The following is a 17544-nucleotide window of genomic DNA, read 5'->3' as shown; positions in this document are numbered from 1 at the left end:
AGACCAGGTAACTTGAGAGACAGCCTTTCCCATTATACACCCAGTAGATCACTGTGATATGTGGGAGAGTCTTTCCTGCAAGTTGCAAACACCTCAAAAGCTTTCTCAGCAGTAACCTGGAGCAGGGCTTTGAGAGTGGCTGCTGTAGAACAGCATTCCTGGCAAGACACAACAGGCACCCCTTTCCTGTACTTCCTGGAAACGGTTAAAGATGCTTTTGTTCCAACAGGTTTTCCCAGCTGGATAAATGGGTCTCCACCATGACTTTGTATGGTTTTCTTTTTAAATAGGCTTGTTGTTTTGCATTTCTAATCACCTTACGTGTAAATCGCCTTGAGTCAGTGGTCCAGTAGATGATTAATAAATTAATTGCAAGAATAATAGGAATGAGAATATTCTTAGGAAACCATTGGGGCGGGAGAAAGGAGAGAGACTCACAAATGATAGGCCACAAGAATATCAAGTCATCATATAAGTTTATTGAGCTATGATTGAAAGGACCCCAGGCACCAAGAAGAAAATGGGAACACCGCGTCTGACCTTAAAAAGGCTCCCCCTTTCATTGCCGAGAAGACATCAGAAAAGATTAAAGAGAGGGGAAGAAGGAGAGAGAGAGAGAGAGAGAGAGAGAGAGAGAGAGAAGGGGGGAGGTTCAAAGCTTTAGGTGCTTAATTCAGCAGGGCGACTCTGTCAAAGATGTAAATTCCACCTGGCAGCTTCTGTCGAGACTGCATTCCTTATTCCTTAGCATTTCTTGGAGCAACATCCTTTGGTACTGCAGCATGGAGGACAGCAGGTGGCGCAGCAGGTTTGGCAGCAAGGGATGCTACAACAGGACTGGCCACAGCCCTTGGAACTGCCACAGCAGGACTGACAGCAGCCCTTGGAACTGCCACAGCAGGACTGACAGCAGCCCTTGGAACTGCCACAGCAGGACTGACAGCAGCCCTTGGAACTGCCACAGCAGGACTGACAGCAGCCCTTGGAACTGCCACAGCAGGACTGGCTGCAGCCCTTGGAACTGCCACAGCAGGACTGGCCGCAGCAGGACTGACTGCAGCAAGGGGTGCAGCAGGATTGAGAGCAGCAAGGGACGCAACTGCAGGGGGGGGAGCAGCAGGACTGGCCACAGCAGGGCACAGCGCAGCAATCGTTACAGCCCATGTTTTACGGAGTGGAGGTGAAGCTGAAATGGAAAAAGGCATTGCATATATTAGGGGCATATATTAGGGGCAAGCTCCCTGGTTGTTGTTTTTTTGATGGATAACCATTTCTTGCATGGATTTCCCAGGGATTTGCAAATGCTCTCCAAGACCCCCACACATACCCAACACAATTTGCTTCTTCTCGTTCCTCTTACTGCTCCATCTTTGGCATTTATTTATATTTTAAAGAAATGGAATGGAGATTCTTATTGACTTACACACAGTCCAGTCAATCAGGGATCATATGGGCAACACAATGACAATACAAAGCTTTTCATTTTGAAGAAAGGCCAAAGAAGAACAATTAGGTTTTTTGCCACATTTTTCAGCTACTTCTTTCTTCACCTGCAGTAGCGATCTTTTTTCTGGTGGGTAGGCTACATATTTGAAAACTTTGATGTGCCACGGACAGTCATGTTTCAGTAGCTTTGCAGGACTGGTTTGCAAGGCATACTCAGAATACCATGGTATTGTTGGCATACGCAAAGATGAGAGTTTTGTCATTAAGTAGGTATAAGGTAGAATCATAGAATCATAGAATCATAGAGTTGGAAGAGACCACAAGGGCCATCGAGTCCAACCCCCTGCCAAGCAGGTATACCCCCTAGTGAAGTTGAACACACAGTAAATTGCTAGCAATATTTTTTCCCAACCAACATAACCACTCTACTGGTGGCATTCATAATTTAGGGCAAGGGTGGGGAGCCAGTGGCTTCCAGATATTGTCAGACCACAACTCCCATAATCCTGGCCACTTGTCATGCTGGCTGGGACTAATGAGAGTTGTAGTTCCGCAATACCTGGCTACAGATTCTTCACCCCATCCTCAGTGCTCTATAACTGCCACCTTAGAAGCAGATTTTTTTATTATTATTTTTAGAGCAACTGATGAAAGTGGAAGCCGCAGTGATACCTATTTATATCCTTGCACTGGTGTGCTTTCAAACTGCTAGGTTGGCAGGAGCTGGAACAAAGCAAAGAGATCTTACTCTGTCGTGGGGATTCGAACGACTGACCTTCTGATTGGCAAGCCCAAGAGGCTCAGTGGTTTAGACCACAGCGCCACCCGCATTGTAGTATAATAAATGTATGTTTTTTGGTGATCAGCTGTATCCTACCAGGATCCTGAACAATCTTGTCTGAAGTGATTTTTGATGCTTTCATTCCTCTACTCCCCCTATCCTCTTATAATGAGACTACTCAATATTGTTAACAAAATGAATGTGCCCCAAACTCACATAGGGTTTGTTTGGTAATGGGACGTTCCCTTCCATAGTCAAATTCCCCACCATTGTAGATCTCCTGACCCTACCAAGCAAAGGTCCTAGCAATTTGATGCCTTTAACTATGGCTCATCTGAAGTAGTCTCAGAAAGGAAGTTTGCTGACTGTTTTGTAAATTCTTTTTCAATCTTCTCCTGAACCGTAGGAGAATCTGAGTCCTTTTCTGGAGAATATATGGTGATGTGGCCTCCCCATTTTTGCTAGGGTGGGGAATTTGTGGTGCAGTTCTGGATGCACTGCTCATCTAGGGCAGATCCACACCATAAACACATTCAGAGCACATGGCTTCCTTCAAGGAATCCTGGGAACTATAGCTCACTAAGGGTGATGAGAGTTGGAGCACTGTGAGGGGGGAATCAAAGTTTCCTGGATCATTTGGAGGAAGTCATGTGCTTTAAATTGTGTTTCAAATGTGCTCAAAATGTGGATCTGTAGTTTAATGTTGTAATTTATCATTTTAAAAAAATCAATAAAGATTTTGTGTCCAGTCTGCTTTGTTTGCAGTTGGTTATACAACAATGAACAATCATCTTGAATTCATCCAGATTTGCTTGTGGGTTTTTTTTATACCTATTATCACTCGTTACTTCTTCATTCCACACTTTTCTCAGCTTCCATCGGTCGTTTTTACCATTTTTACAATTGTTAACAGAAGCAACAGGCTTGGCCCCTTCCTATTTTGGTCTCTGGGTCTTAGCCTCCCTGGTTCCTTCATCCATCACAACAAACTAATAGCGGATTTTCAGTGGCTGAGAATTCCTCACATGCACAGAATGGGTTGTAGGAATCCAACACTGGCCTTGCTCAGAATAGACCCATGAAAATAAATGACCACAGCTAACTTAAGGACATTTATTTCAATAGGTCTTCTCTGAGTAGGGCTGAAACATACACTGGGCATTTCACCATTCAGAAACTACATGGAGAAGTTCAGAAATTCACTTTCATCCAGAAGGACTTTGTACCAGAGACTCTTTTGTAAGAAAAACAAGAAAATAGGAATGAACAGTTCTCAAAATGGGAGGGTAAAGTGGGAGGACTCATCCCACACTTACTTTTTGCTCTGCGCTTCCTAGGTACCTTTCCACACTTTCCTTGCCTGTGTCCAAAAGCCTTTGTTTTGCCCCCTCCCACCTTTCCCAGGAAAACCCACTATTTTAATGCTGAATTGGAACAAATGAGAATTTGGGTTTTCTGCAGATTGCCATTTGCTCTGATTCAGCCACAAAGAGTGGGTTTTCACATGGAAAGTGCCAGGGAGGAAACCCCAACACCCTCAGGGAGAGAGCTTTAAAACCCAGACTTGTACCTACAAATGTGGGTAAGACCTAAATCTCAGCAGCATAAGAGTCTTCTTAACACCCACACTGATGTTATTCTCCCTGCGATGTAATGATGCAAAAGACTCAAGAGTTTTCTCACTTTCTATCAACCATCTTACATTCTATTAATGGTTATCAATTCACAATCAATGTGGCATCGTGAACAACAACACACTTATCAGTTGGCCACAGGTGCATCAAAAACCAATTACAAGACCCAAAGCTCACAATTTCCAACATGAACAGAGTTAAAATATAGGGTTGATATATCTAAATTGAGGACAAAAGCAAACTGAGATACAATTAAATTAATGAAATCCCTGAATGGATTTCTGCAAGAGAAATGAGAAATCTCCCAATTGATTCCATTCTTATGGAATCAGTCAGCAATGAACAAAAGCAACAAACTTTTTAAATATCATTTTAAAAAGAAACCTAATTTTGAGTAAGAGTTTGCATCCTGCTGAAGGTCATTAGTTCATAACCAATGGAGGACAGGAATACTGGAAGGTGCCTTATACTGAGTCTGACCATTGGCCCTTGGATCACAGTATTGCCTACATTGAGTGGCTGTGACTCTCCAGGGTTACCTAAATGGGAACTATTCCCAGTCCCACTTGAATATACTAGAGACTAAACCTGGGACCTTCTGCATACAAAGCAGAGGCTCTACCTGCGAGTTGCAAGAGCCAGCTTGGTGTAGTGGTTAAGAGCGGTAGACTCTTAATCTGGTGAACCGGGTTCGATTCCCCGCTCCTCCACATGCAGCTGCTGGGTGACCTTGGGATAGTTACACTTCTCTGAAGTCTCTCAGCCCCACTCACCTCACAGAGTATTTGTTGTAGAGGAGGAAGGGAAAGGAGATTGTTAGCCACTTTGAGGCTCCTTCGGGTAGTGATAAAGCGGGATATCAAATCCAAACTCTTCTTCTACTACTGTACTTCTCCAGCAGAGAACAGGCTGGTCATTAACTTTAGCGCCCACTTACACAACAGTCTCATAATATGAAGGAATAGCTTCCATTCTGTCAAAGGTTATTCCTACCCTCTTTTTTTCCAAGTCATAAGAATTAATAGAACTTCTCTTACCTTACTGGGAGTGGTCAATGGAAGGACAATGAAGTCAAGTGAATGAAGGGCTGAGGAGCTGGAGTCCTTTTATATAGCTCTGGGAGTCTTTTCCGAAGGAAGTGAGACAGCTTCAAAGCATGCCCAGTTCCTCTGGCCATCAAAATGCATTTACACCCCATGTGCCAACATCCGGTCCGTGATCCTTCTTGGTCCTCACTGCATTTGTGATGAACAAGTCTATTTGTGGTCTATTATTAAACTTAGTTTCATCTAATAACACTGTAATTTGCTCGCGTGTCCAAGAGGCACTCAGAGTATTAATTTAAATGGGAGAATATCAAGGATGCTGGGCATTTTACTAAGCTGTCTTCCGGGATCTGATGACGACAGACCCTGATTCACGAGCCGGAAGGTCTCATCGTATGCTTATCCCACTGGAGACATACGGGTTTAATGTTGCTGTTGGCCTCCCATCAAATCACAGAATCCATGTAACATATAGTATGAAGTATGCTTACTGAGGAAGACATTTGGCACCCAGCAAAGTCAGGTAGGCTACCTAAGATACCAGTGAGGCTTCAGTGTCACTGGTGACCTTAAAATAATAGCCCTGATCTTATGACGATGGATCCCGAGAAAGGTTTGAAGCAGGGAATGGTCACTCAAGGACCAGATACAGCTTCCCAAAGCATTACCATCACCCAATTTCTGCCTGTATGGGGTGCATGCGATGTTGGCCATACTCAGGGTACATCCACTGAAATGAATGGACACGACTCACTTGGATTAATTATTTTAATAGGTCTGCTCTGATTTGGTCTTAGTTGGATACATTCCCATTGGTTTAGCTCAGTGACTTCTGTTTGATTCATACCATAAGCCCCTTCATTCCATTCTAACATGGAATCCATGTGACATTAATTCTAATTAGTTTAAGAAAGAAGGAAGGAAGGAAGGAAGGAAGGAAGGAAGGAAGGAAGGAAGGAAAGAAAGAAAGAAAGAAAGAAAGAAATGTTTTTCAGTTGGTACATGCTCTCTCTCTCTCTCTCTCTCTCTCACACACACACACACACACACACATTGTTATTATACCTCTACATTAATTTCAAATTTATTTAAGAAAATCATCTAAGTTTCTGTTTTCATTCATGATAGGCAATTCAATGTATATTTTAGTATGTTCAAATCAGGGTTGGGTAGATAATTCTGTTTCTAATTTGTGTCGATTTCATTTGGGTCCATAAGTAACTTCCAGCATTGTTCTGATTTTTGTTGCTTAAAACCACACACACCCAAATTGCATTATTTTCAACACACTTTTCCTTGAAAAGATGCATTTTTGTATGCATCTTAAGCTAAAACATATGTGGTGGATTCATCAAAGTCATTGCAATTGTGCAATGAAACTCTGCTTCCACACACACCAAATCTGCTCCACTAGGATCAGACAGCAGGTTCACCTTGTATCCTGAAATGACTTCTGGTCAAAGGTGGGAACCATAGGGTTGCTATTAGCAGATGTTGGCTTTAATCATATGCCTCAGCACGCACCCTTTTAATGAAATGATGTGAGTGCTGGCAAGGAACACAGCAACAGACAACATAGAGGATGAACATCTGCCTCAGTAGCTACTCAACACCTGTCATTCTTAAGTGGTGCCTCATTGTCCAGGGAGGGCCAAATGGAACTTGATAAAAAGAAATTGCAATGGAGATGTCTTCATTCACTCATTGACCTAATTAGATCTTAGATCTGGGATACCTGCTGCCCTCCAGAGTATTGGACACCATTGGTCATTCAGGCTGTTCCCTGCTTCTTATCTAAGTGGCCCATAAGACCATTGGGTCAGGAGTCTGAAATTACTTATCTGCACCATTGCATCCATCAGTACCGTCCACCCTAAAGATGGGGAACCTGTGTCCTTCTAGACATTGTTGGACTCCCAATTCTTATCAAACTTCACCATTGGCCTTGCTGACTGGTGTTGATGGTATCTGCAGTTCAACTATATATGAAGGGACACAGGTTCCCCACCCCTAAAACAAAGAACTCCATCCTTCCATAAGACCATTCAGAATCTAAAGTCACTTTCCTGGACCACTGCCTCCATAAGTACTGTTTACTCAGATGATGAGGAAACTGTGGCCTTCCAGAGGTTGGAAACATTGACAAAAAATAATAATTCTTGAGCATTTGGCTATATCACAAAGCACATCTCACTGGTTAAACGCACATTTGGTCACAAAATAGTTACAGCTTTTTATTGCATGCCCAGGCAGAGACCCCCGACCCCAAGAGCCACCCGGAAGAAATGAATGGTTCATGCCAATGTGTTATGGGATTAAATTGGCCACAGCTTCATTTAAACCTTCAGATGTAGAAAGACCTTGGTTTAGGCATTGGGCGTGTATCCCTCCAAGTCCCTGCCAGAGATCTGGGGCACATCAGGGTAATCAGGTCTGTCTGGGAAGTGGGCGGCTCTGGAAGACGTTTGTTTATGCAGAGTGCCCACCCCCATTTTATTGCAATACTGGGGAGACCACTGACAACCTTTCAGCATATGGCCAGTGACTCCCCTCCGACTCAGCTGACTGAACACTCTCAGACACTCCCAACAGAGAGCATTCCACTCTCACTCCGCCCCTTTTAACTACGCAAAGAGCTCTGCCTCCCCCTGCCACAGATAGGTTCATTAGAACTGAGTTTGGTGGGAACCTCAAAGGGCTGTAACTTGGGGACATGGACCAGGAACTTCTGCCGTTGTCTCAGGAAATTGGGTGCTGCTCGCAGCCACGCAAAGGGTGCCCTCCGGTTGATGGGAGAGCGGTCATTACAGCGGGTCCCTTCCAACTCTACAATTCTATGATTCTATGATTATTTTAAAGTCAGACATGAAATTAGTGTGTGTTTAGCATAAATTATATTTCCTATGGGAAACCTATGACCCCTGGAAATAATTGGTAGGGAGTCAAAAGATTTTTCTAGAAATAAAATCCTCAGGTCTGGATGGAGGTTAGAAGCTCATCTGACGCCCATTCATTTGTTCATCTCAACATAATCCTTTTCAAAACAATCCTATAAATGACTCCTTTGGACAGGAGGGAGAATGACAGGGTTAACTACTGCTGAATATATTTAATCACATACATTTAAAAATGAAGGATGTCCACACAGTCAAGCATGCACGCTGGATGACGGTGCAGTAGAGGCCAACCATTGAGGATTAAGGGAGACGTCAGCATTCTTGAGTCATGCCTCATTGCTGGGGGAAGGTTCTACAGAGCCATATAAAAAGGCCCACCCCAGCAGTTCTTCACACAATCACTGGATCCAAAACTCACACAAACTCCTCCTGCTGAACAAGGTAAGTCCCATTCCAGAGTTTGTTCATTGTTGTTGCTTTCTTGACCACAGGGGAGCTAATGTCTCCTCTGATCTTGCAAAGGCACTGTTTCGCACCACTGATTTTATGCTTGGGAATCATTCTGGGCCTCTTGCCACATTATGGGCAGACTATCCCAGGGTTTAGGTAAAGTAAAAAGGTAAAGGTCCCCTGGATGGTTGTTGTTGTTTAGTCGTTGTGACCCCATGGACCAGAGCACACCAGGCCCTCCCGACTTCCACTGCCTCCCTTAGTTTGGTCAAACTCATGCTGGTAGCTTCAAGAACACTGTCCCACCATCTCTGTCATCCCCTTCTCCTTGTGCCCTCAATCAGGGTCTTTTCCAGGGAGTCTTCTCCTCATGAGGTGGCCAAAATATTGGCACCTCAGCTTCAGGATCTGTCCTTCAAGTGAGCACTAAGGGCTGATTTCCTTAAGAAATGGTTGGACTTAACATGGATGGTTAAGTTGCGACTATGGGGTTGCGGCGCTCATCTCGCTTTCAGGCCAAGGGAGCCGGCGTTTGCCCACAGACAGTTTTCTGGGTCATGTGGCCAGCAGGAATAAACCACTTCTGGTGCAACAGAACACTGTGGTGAAAACCAGAGTGCACAGAAATGTCATTTACCTTCCCGTCACAACGGTACCTTTTTATCTACTTGCACTGGCATGCTTTTGAACTGCTAGGTTGGCCGGAGCTGGAACAGAGCAATGGGAGCTCACCACATCACAGAGATTCAAACTGCTGACCTTCTGATCGGCAATCCCAAGAGGCTCAGAGTTGATCGGAGCCCAAGAGACACCCGCGTCCAAGGGTTTATAACAAAGCAGCATTCCAGACTCTGTCTATCCCATATTATTTCTCAAGTAAAACCTTGTAGATGTAAAGCCACAGAGACTTCAGATCTAAACTTCACTAAGAGCACTGCTGAGCATAGAAACATTAAGTGCAAATCCCATTTTTGCCAGTCTCCACAATGCAGGGCACTGACATGTAGATAGTTTAATGTGTCTGAGGATGATGTGGTTGGTTCAAGGGCAATGTCTTCTTCCCTTTCAGCGCTGCCTTCCTTCCCCACTGCAAATATGTCTTGCTGTTCCAAGTGTGGCTGCTCTCCCTGCTGCTGCAAGCCGTCCTGCTCTTACCCTTGCTGTTCCTGCTCCCCCTGCTGCGGCTGCTCCCCTTGCTGCTGCGGTCAGTCTTGCTGCAGCGGCTGCTGTGGAGGACAGTCCTGCTGTGGTTCCGGGTGCTGTGGGTCTTCCTGCTGTGGTTCCACATGCTGCTTTCCCAAGCAATGCAGGTGCTGAAGGATGCCAAGGGATGCTCTGAAGGCAAGCAGGTATTAATGGCTTGTGGTCCAGAGCCACCACCATTACCAACACTATGACAGCATGACAGCACTGGTTTCAGTGACCTATGGTTGACTCCTTGCTGAGCTCAGTGTCTCGACTCTGTAACTTCCTCCCTCCCCCCCATACGTTGTAGATTCCTCCCGTCTTTCTTTACCCTTCACAATGAAATTCTCCAAGGATGCATGCCTGCTAGGTATTTCTAACAGTGTCCTCATGACCACCTCAAGGAGTGGGATGCTCACTTTTCTGTCTCTTCTCTTCTCCTTCCTAACTCTTCTATTGTTGTAGCATGTACTTGCCCGTATGACAATGAATAAAATGGTAAACTATCATACGCAGGGACGCAGGTGGCGCTGTGGGTTAAAGCCTCAGCGCCTAGGACTTGCCGATCGAAAGGTCGGCGGTTCGAATCCCTGCGGTGGGGTGCGCTCCCGCTGCTCGGTCCCAGCGCCTGCCAACCTAGCAGTTCGAAAGCACCTCCGGGTGCAAGTAGATAAATAGGGACCGCTTACCAGCGGGAAGGTAAACGGCGTTTCCGTGTGCGGCTCTGGCTCGCCAGAGCAGCGATGTCACGCTGGCCACGTGACCCGGAAGTGTCTCCGGACAGCGCTGGCCCCTGGCCTCTTAAGTGAGATGGGCGCACAACCCCAGAGTCTGTCAAGACTGGCCCGTACAGGCAGGGGTACCTTTACCTTTTATCATACATAGTTTTATTTTAATTTGTTGCATGCATACAAATCTCCATGTGCTGGCCTGGGAATCTGATTCAGAGGCTGAACCTGAGGAATCCCAGCCTGCACAAGAGTCCCCACCTCCAGGGCTGGTTGAGCCGGGGCAGGGACTTGAACTTGAAGGGCCCTCACCTGTGCCCTATCCTCAGGAGCAGACACCAGCTGAATCTGCTCTGGCTCCAGAGGTGATCGAGGACCCATTGCCTGCAGGTGCTCCTCTCCCAGCCCTGTCAGGGGAAGCTCAGGTTGCCTCTGGGTCCAGTAACCCTCCAGCCTCTCCAGAGCTGCAGAGGCTCAGGGCAGAGAGGCAGAGGGAACTAAGTTCTTGCAGGAGGAGTGCTCGCCTCCAGGCCAGGAGAGGCGAGTCACCTGTGGACTGGGGCTGTCCTATGCCTCAGAGGAGATAAAGGCCAACCAACCCAGTCCCAGGTTGTGGGAGCAACATTGTTGGTTACCTGTTCCTGTCCTGCTTTCTGCCAGAGTTCCTGACCACGCCCGACTCCCTGCCTTGGACCCTGCTTCAGCCTCAGACTGGACACGGACCACGCCGCATGGTCACCACCCCCCCAGGACCAGCACACTCCAAGTGTGCTGCTGCAAACTCATGTGCAAAAACTATTGTGTATTAAGGTGGAGAAGAAAGTGAAATACAGTGGTACCTTGGTTTACAAACTTAATCCATTCCAGAAGTCCATTCTTAAACCAAAGTGTTCTTAAACCAAGTTGTGCTTTCCCATAGCAGCGGGGGACTCAATTTACAAATGGAACACACTCAACAGGAAGCAGAACATGTTCTGCTTCCAAGGCAAAGTTCACAAACCAAAACACCTACTTCCAGGTTTGCAGCGTTCTTAATCCAAGTTGTTCATAAACTAGACTGTTCTTAAACCAAGGTACCACTGTATTTGGATAACAAATAAGAATGCTAATCTGATTCAGAACAATTAAGTGGTTGTGTGGAGTAAGATTAGACAAGGTATGGATACATGGGGGAGGATGAAACTCTCTTTATTAGGTAGGATTTTGGTAGTAAAAATGGAGGGTGGGGAGACCTTCCAATAGTTCAATGTGCATAAGGAGCACATGCTTTGGATGCAAGCCATACCAATTCCAATGTATTGCATATTCAACTTGAGGGATCCAGGACCTGAGTTCTTGAAGAGCTGCTCCAAGCTGACATAAATGATGATGAAGGTCTAATGGACAAACAATATGAATGTGCTGCGAAGGAGTTTTGTATGCTCTTTCACACTTATGATATATATTGAAGGTCCTAAGGCCGGATGGGGATTCCTGCTCTGCTCTCTGCAGGTTCAGAACCTTAGGGTCAGGAAGGCAGAAAGAAGGAGGAACTTGTGGCTCAACTGAGGGTGGGTGCAAGTGGTTGGTGTTGAAAATAAAACTGGTTGGCTTATAGGTTGTATGTCTGTACATATGTATGTAGCAGAGTTATAAAGCTTGAAATCGGGAGCTTCTTGGAACTACTCCCATCACGTTTTCCCACATAAATTGCATTGCTTAAAAAGGTAAAATAAAATACTCCTATTTGTAAAATTAAGAACGACTTTAACAATCTGTTACTAATTCCCTTACATCTTCAAACCTCCTTAGTTTTAAATCCTTATCTGTTTAATTTAATAATTCTTTATAATTTGCCCAATCATTTCTCATATTCCTTTTTTTTTTTTTACCAATACAGTGGTACCTCGGGTTACATACGCTTCAGGTTACATACTCCGCTAACCCAGAAATAGTGCTTCAGGTTAAAAACTTTGCTTCAGGATGAGAACAGAAATCGTGCTCTGGTGGTGCGGTGGCAGCAGGAGGCCCTATTAGCTAAAGTGGTGCTTCAGGTTAAGAACAGTTTCAGGTTAAGAACACACCTCCAGAACGACTTAAGTACTTAACCTGAGGTACGACTGTACTGCTTCAAGTGGAGAGAGCCACCATGGTATTTTGTGTTCCAATAATTTTTTGCGTTTATCCCATACCTCATACACCGGTTTCTTTGTAACATGGTTCGGAAAGACTTTATGAACTTTAACCTTGTCATACCACAAATAAGTGTGCCCATTGGGTGTAAATTTATGACTAAGAGATGAATGACTCCGATTGGCCAGGGGCTGAGGCTTATAGGCTCATTGGGCTATATCCAATATTAACTTTACTCAGAGATCTATGACTAACTTTGGATCATTAAAAATCCAAAGGCTTTACTTTGTGTAGAACAGAGTTGAATACGACCCACTGGTTCCCTAGATGATTTGGTTGAATCTAGAGGGCTGTAGGGCCCTCAGGAATGGGAAATATTCAGTGGCTGGTCAGCCCTGTGCATATTTATGGGCATGGAATCAGAGGTGTAGTGTCAGGTTTGGTAAGTCTCTCCCAAACAAGACACAACCTTCTGGCAGTTTTATTACTTTCAGATTTATTCAACAATTACAGTAATACCTCCGCAAACATCCGCCTTGTCTAGCGTCCATTCCGGCGAACATCTGCGGCAAACCCGGAAGTACCAGAATGGGCTACTTCCAGGTTTGCTGCTCGCGCATGCGCAGAAGCGCTAAATTGCGCTTTGTGTATGTGCAGAAGTGCAAACCGCTCCACACACATGCTCAGACACGGTGCTTTGCTCTGCATCCTTTTTGGCTAGCGGCCAGGGCTCCAGAATGGATCCTGGCTGCAAAACAAGGTACGACTGTACAGGGTTCAGCAGTCAGAGCTTCCTTAACTCATCCATCATCATCAGAGTCAGTTGACTTGACTAGATTCTTTTTCCGGCCGAAGCAAGCCAGTCTCCACCTCTTCCCCCACCTCTTTCCGGTTTTACACTGTTCTGCTAAAGGACTTAATCTCCACTTTTTGGAGATTCTGGCCCTGCTAGCCTCTCCTCCTCCTCTAGAGTTGAGTGGAACCCCCTCTTTTCTCCTGTTCTTTCAGCTCTGTGTTACTTTCAGAACTGACAGGCTGCATTCCTGAGTCAGATAGGCTTATCTCGCTTTCACTGTGTGAAGGAATCAGGTTTCTACTCCTCTTGGGCTCTCTCCCCTCCTCTTCGGATTCCTCTCTGTCTGTCAGAATGGGAACATCCCTGACATGTAGCATGGGGTGGTGGTGCCAGAGGAGCTGTGGATTTTTGAGAGGGCTTGAAGCAGGCAACCTCACACAGCCACTCCCAGCTCTCCTCTCTCGATGTCTGAGGAACCAATGCTTGTGAAGAGGAGAACCAGGCCGGGCTATGCTGAGGATGCTGACTTCATGCCCACCAAGTGTCGTGTTGGATGGCTGGGCTTCCCTGGATTAGGGCCCTTCAACTGAACATACCAATGTTTTGTTAGAATTCCTGATCTATGATTGCAGTCATAGGATTGTTTGTCTTTCACATGATGGTATATGTTTTGACTCCACAGAGAAGTGACGGAGACAGGATGTTTGTGTTACTATGTTCCGTGAAGTGGGACTATTGTCCTTTGTTCTTTTTCTCTTTGCTGTCTGATGCTAGAGAGAGAGGGAGCCATGTTGCAGTGCTCCGTGTGTGTTTATATGTAAATAAAGTAGATTAGCCAAAATGCTGAGGTCTGTCACACATTATGTACAAACTCTGCAGATCCCTAAGTGTGCCGGTATCGGTTGGCATCAGTCGCTGTGATGTTTGGGCTGAAGAAAGCTTTTGAAGCTCCCAAACGATTGACCAGGTGGGAGAGAACATGCCAGTCGGGCATGTGTCTCTGCCAGGGTCCTACTCGAGTGTAGGCTGCACTCCTGACATGTTTGAGATCTGTTACCTCTAGTTGGCAGGCCACAATTCCTCCATAAAAACATTCTCTTTCCAAATGGAATCCAACCATAACCAGCCCTCCTCACAAGCCTCCACTGATGTTTTTATCTAGCGGGAACATTTCTCAGAACTCTAAAATGCTTCTTCTTTGCTTCAGTTGAGGATAGAGATGTGTCGGGGATGTGGCTGAATCGAACACCTGGGAAGAGTCAGACTCTGGAGATGAAGGATTGACAGTACAAAGGGAGCCAGAGTCTGACTCTAGAAGTGAAAGATTACAGCCACAGACAGAGCAGGAGTGGGTTAGTTTGACCCCCCTTTATCAAGAGTTCCTAAACTTGGAGAGCTCACAGGCAGAGGAAGGGGAGGAGATAGACGTCATTGAGGGGGCTGCTATGCAACCAGGAGGGAGACAGTGTTTGGAGGAATTGTCGTTTGGTAGTCGGCGGGGGGGGGGGGGGCAGTTCACCCACCTTCTCCTCGAACCAGAAGAGCTGAAAGGATTAAGATGCGATGGAAGTACAAAAGAGGAAGGACTGGACTTTGGCGCCCTAGTGTTGCGACAGGGGCGGAGAATCAGAGTGACCAAGTCTTAGCTAATGGCGGTAGGCCCAGAGCTGCTCTCTGGATGTAAATTGTAAATAAACGTACATAAAACTGCCAGTGACTCATTAATTCTTATCAGAGCTTGCTTGCCTGCCTGAGATCAGTGTTTGTGTGGATATGTGTAGAAACCAGCCTCCTGAATATAGATAACATTTGCGTCCATTGTTCTGCTCACTTTTGCCTCTGAGGCTGTCCACGTAACCTCGGAGATTTTGCTCAAAATAGAATGAAGACCCCTTGGTCGCAACCCTCTGCATTACTTCATGAAGCTACTGCAATTTCCCACGTATCGAGGTGAAAGAAGGCAAGAAGATGACATAGATGCTTTGGGATTTATATTACTTGCTGTGAATTTGGTTAGATTTTGTATCTGCAGAGGAGCGATTCAAAGAGAAGAAAGGAAAGAGAGATGATCCTATGATAAAGAGAACTCATGTAAAGTAAAGAGAAGATGAGAAGAACTTAGGGTTCAACAAGGAGGCAGGTGCAAATGTAACACTTAGGCACTGGTGGATTCGAGGCATCAGACAGTGCTGATCAGGCAGAAGGTCTCAAGATTGAATTTCTTCAGCACCAGCCACCTTGGCTAGGGTAGCAGCAAGACGAACTGCCACTGCTGGGGCCTCCTTGCCTAGGGCAGCAACAAGAGGAACCGCCACTGCTGCAGCCACCTTGCCTAGGGCAGCAGCAAGACGAACTGCCACTGCTGGGGCCTCCTTGCCTAGGGCAGCAACAAGAGGAACCGCCACTGCTGCAGCCACCTTGCCTAGGGCAGCAACAAGAGGAACCGCCACTGCTGGAGCCTCCTTGCCTAGGGCAGCAGCAAGAGGAACCGCCACTGCTGGAGCCACCTTGCCTAGGGCAGCAGCAAGAGGAACCGCCACTGCTGGAGCCACCTTGCCTAGGGCAGCAACAAGAGGAACCGCCACTGCTGGAGCCACTACTACCAGAACCACAGCAGGGGCAGCAGCAACAGGGGCAGCAGCAGGGGCAGCAAGGACAGCAGCAGCAGCAAGGACAATAGCTGCAGCAGCAGGGGGAGCAACCACAACAGGAGCAGCACGACATCTCAGCAACGGAGAAGGAAGGCGGAGCTGAAAGAAATCAAGGGATTCCCCATTAAGCAAACACAATGTCCTCAGACATATTAGAAACACATTAGATACAAGCTCTGTATTAGGAAGACCAACAGTGACAGGATTTTCAAATACTGCCCTCCCATCTCAGCGATCCTAGAAGTGCATTTTTTGTTATTACACTTTTGCTTGGGTTTTGTTTTTTTTAAATATAAATATAGACCCGACCTCCCGTCCATTCCTTATTTCGATTATCTATCATTTGTTGCCAATACACGTTTTTATCTTAAATTAACTTAAATTAACTAATTATTGATTCATCTTAGATTTCAGATCTTTCTTAAATCTACTACTAAAGTTATTCAAACACTGCGACAGAGTTTCAGCTACTGTAGCTGTTTTTCAAATAAACTTTGAAGACTTCCCATTTTGAGATAAATTCCTGTTTTGATTGGTTCTTTATTTTTTCTGATAAACTATCTAACTTCACTTTTGCTTGGGTTCAATATTGTCCTGGCTACGTTACCTCTACCTTTCTACTTGATTGTTCGCAGGCAATCTAGAGCATTGTAGCTTTATTTGTTCAATTTTTATTCATTAAATTTGTATACCCCCTTCATCTGAAGACGACAGGGTGGTTCACAGCATAAAAATACAAAATGGGGGGGGGGGGGGAATACATAACAAAACAGAAACAATCAAATAACCCCTATACAACAAACCCGTTTAAGAGGCCATATAACGTTTAATCAGCCAAAGGCCTGGCTACAGAGAAACGTTTTTGCCTGGTCCCTTAAGATATGTAGTGAAGGCATCTGGCAAGTCTCTCAACAGAGAGCATCCCACAAATGGGGAACCAACTTAGAAAAGGACCGTTCTTGTGTTGTCATCCTCCAGGTGCCTCTTGGAGAGGGAACACAAAGAAGGACCTCAGATCATGATTGCATGGTCTGAGTCAGTTCAAATTGGGGCCGGTGGTGCAGTGCCAGATTTACGTAAAAGTTAAACAAGCTATTGCTTAGGGCCCCGCTCTCTTGCCCCCCCCCAAAAAAAAAAAAATTAAAGGAACAAACAACTGGATGTACATTTCCAAAATATAAGATAAAAAAACAAATAAAATAAAACCTACATGCAGCAACAGTGTTTTGTGTTGTGTAGGCTCCTATGATGTAAGTAATGGGCCTCGCCTGCTATCCTGCTCCCTAAAATATCACTGGTTTGCTTCTTTCTGTATATAGGGTGCCTATATTCTGCATGGAATGGTTGCATGGCAACACGTGCAAATGGCTTTAGATACCTATAAATTACCATATAGCATATATTCAACACAAAAAACAGCGACAGCTGGACATATAAAGGGACCCCATTACCTGCAGTAGCTGAGGGCCTCATCAAACCTAAATCTGGCCCTGAGGTGGTCTCTGAGGTGCTGCAGTCCTGAGACATTTAAAGTTTTAAAGCCAGCACTTTGAACTGGACCCAGAAACTAACTGATAGTGAGTACAGTTGGGCCAGGATTGATGTAATATACTCAAACCACCTTGCTCCAGTGAGGAACCTTGGGTTAGAATTGGAATCTGTACAATTATGCTTCCCTCTAGCAAGATCTCCTCAAAGGGCAAGATATCAAAATATCAAAATATCAAGAAGAACAATGATAATAATGCAAAAGCAGAGTTGCAAGAACACTACCTCAATAACTTTTGTTTCCCCTCAAATAAGGACACAGAAGAAATG

The 17544-nt window shown here is 45.4% G+C and overlaps 1 long non-coding RNA gene across 1 annotated transcript; it reads right to left on the bottom strand.

Annotated features, from left to right (window-relative positions):
• Positions 1-459: 459 nt before the first annotated feature.
• On the bottom strand, positions 460-1092 carry LOC307205927. Its single transcript, XR_013834202.1, has 2 exons — positions 1037-1092; positions 460-988 (listed from the first exon to the last, which is right to left on the bottom strand). It is a non-coding gene; the product is annotated as an uncharacterized lncRNA (long non-coding RNA).
• Between the last annotated feature and the right edge of the window lie 16452 nt (positions 1093-17544).

Source organism: Podarcis cretensis (assembly GCF_951804945.1).
Source record: "Podarcis cretensis genome assembly, chromosome: 16".
Taxonomy (NCBI): domain Eukaryota; kingdom Metazoa; phylum Chordata; class Lepidosauria; order Squamata; family Lacertidae; genus Podarcis; species Podarcis cretensis.
Note: the sequence above shows the minus strand (reverse complement) of the source record. Positions and strands in the feature narration are given on the sequence as shown.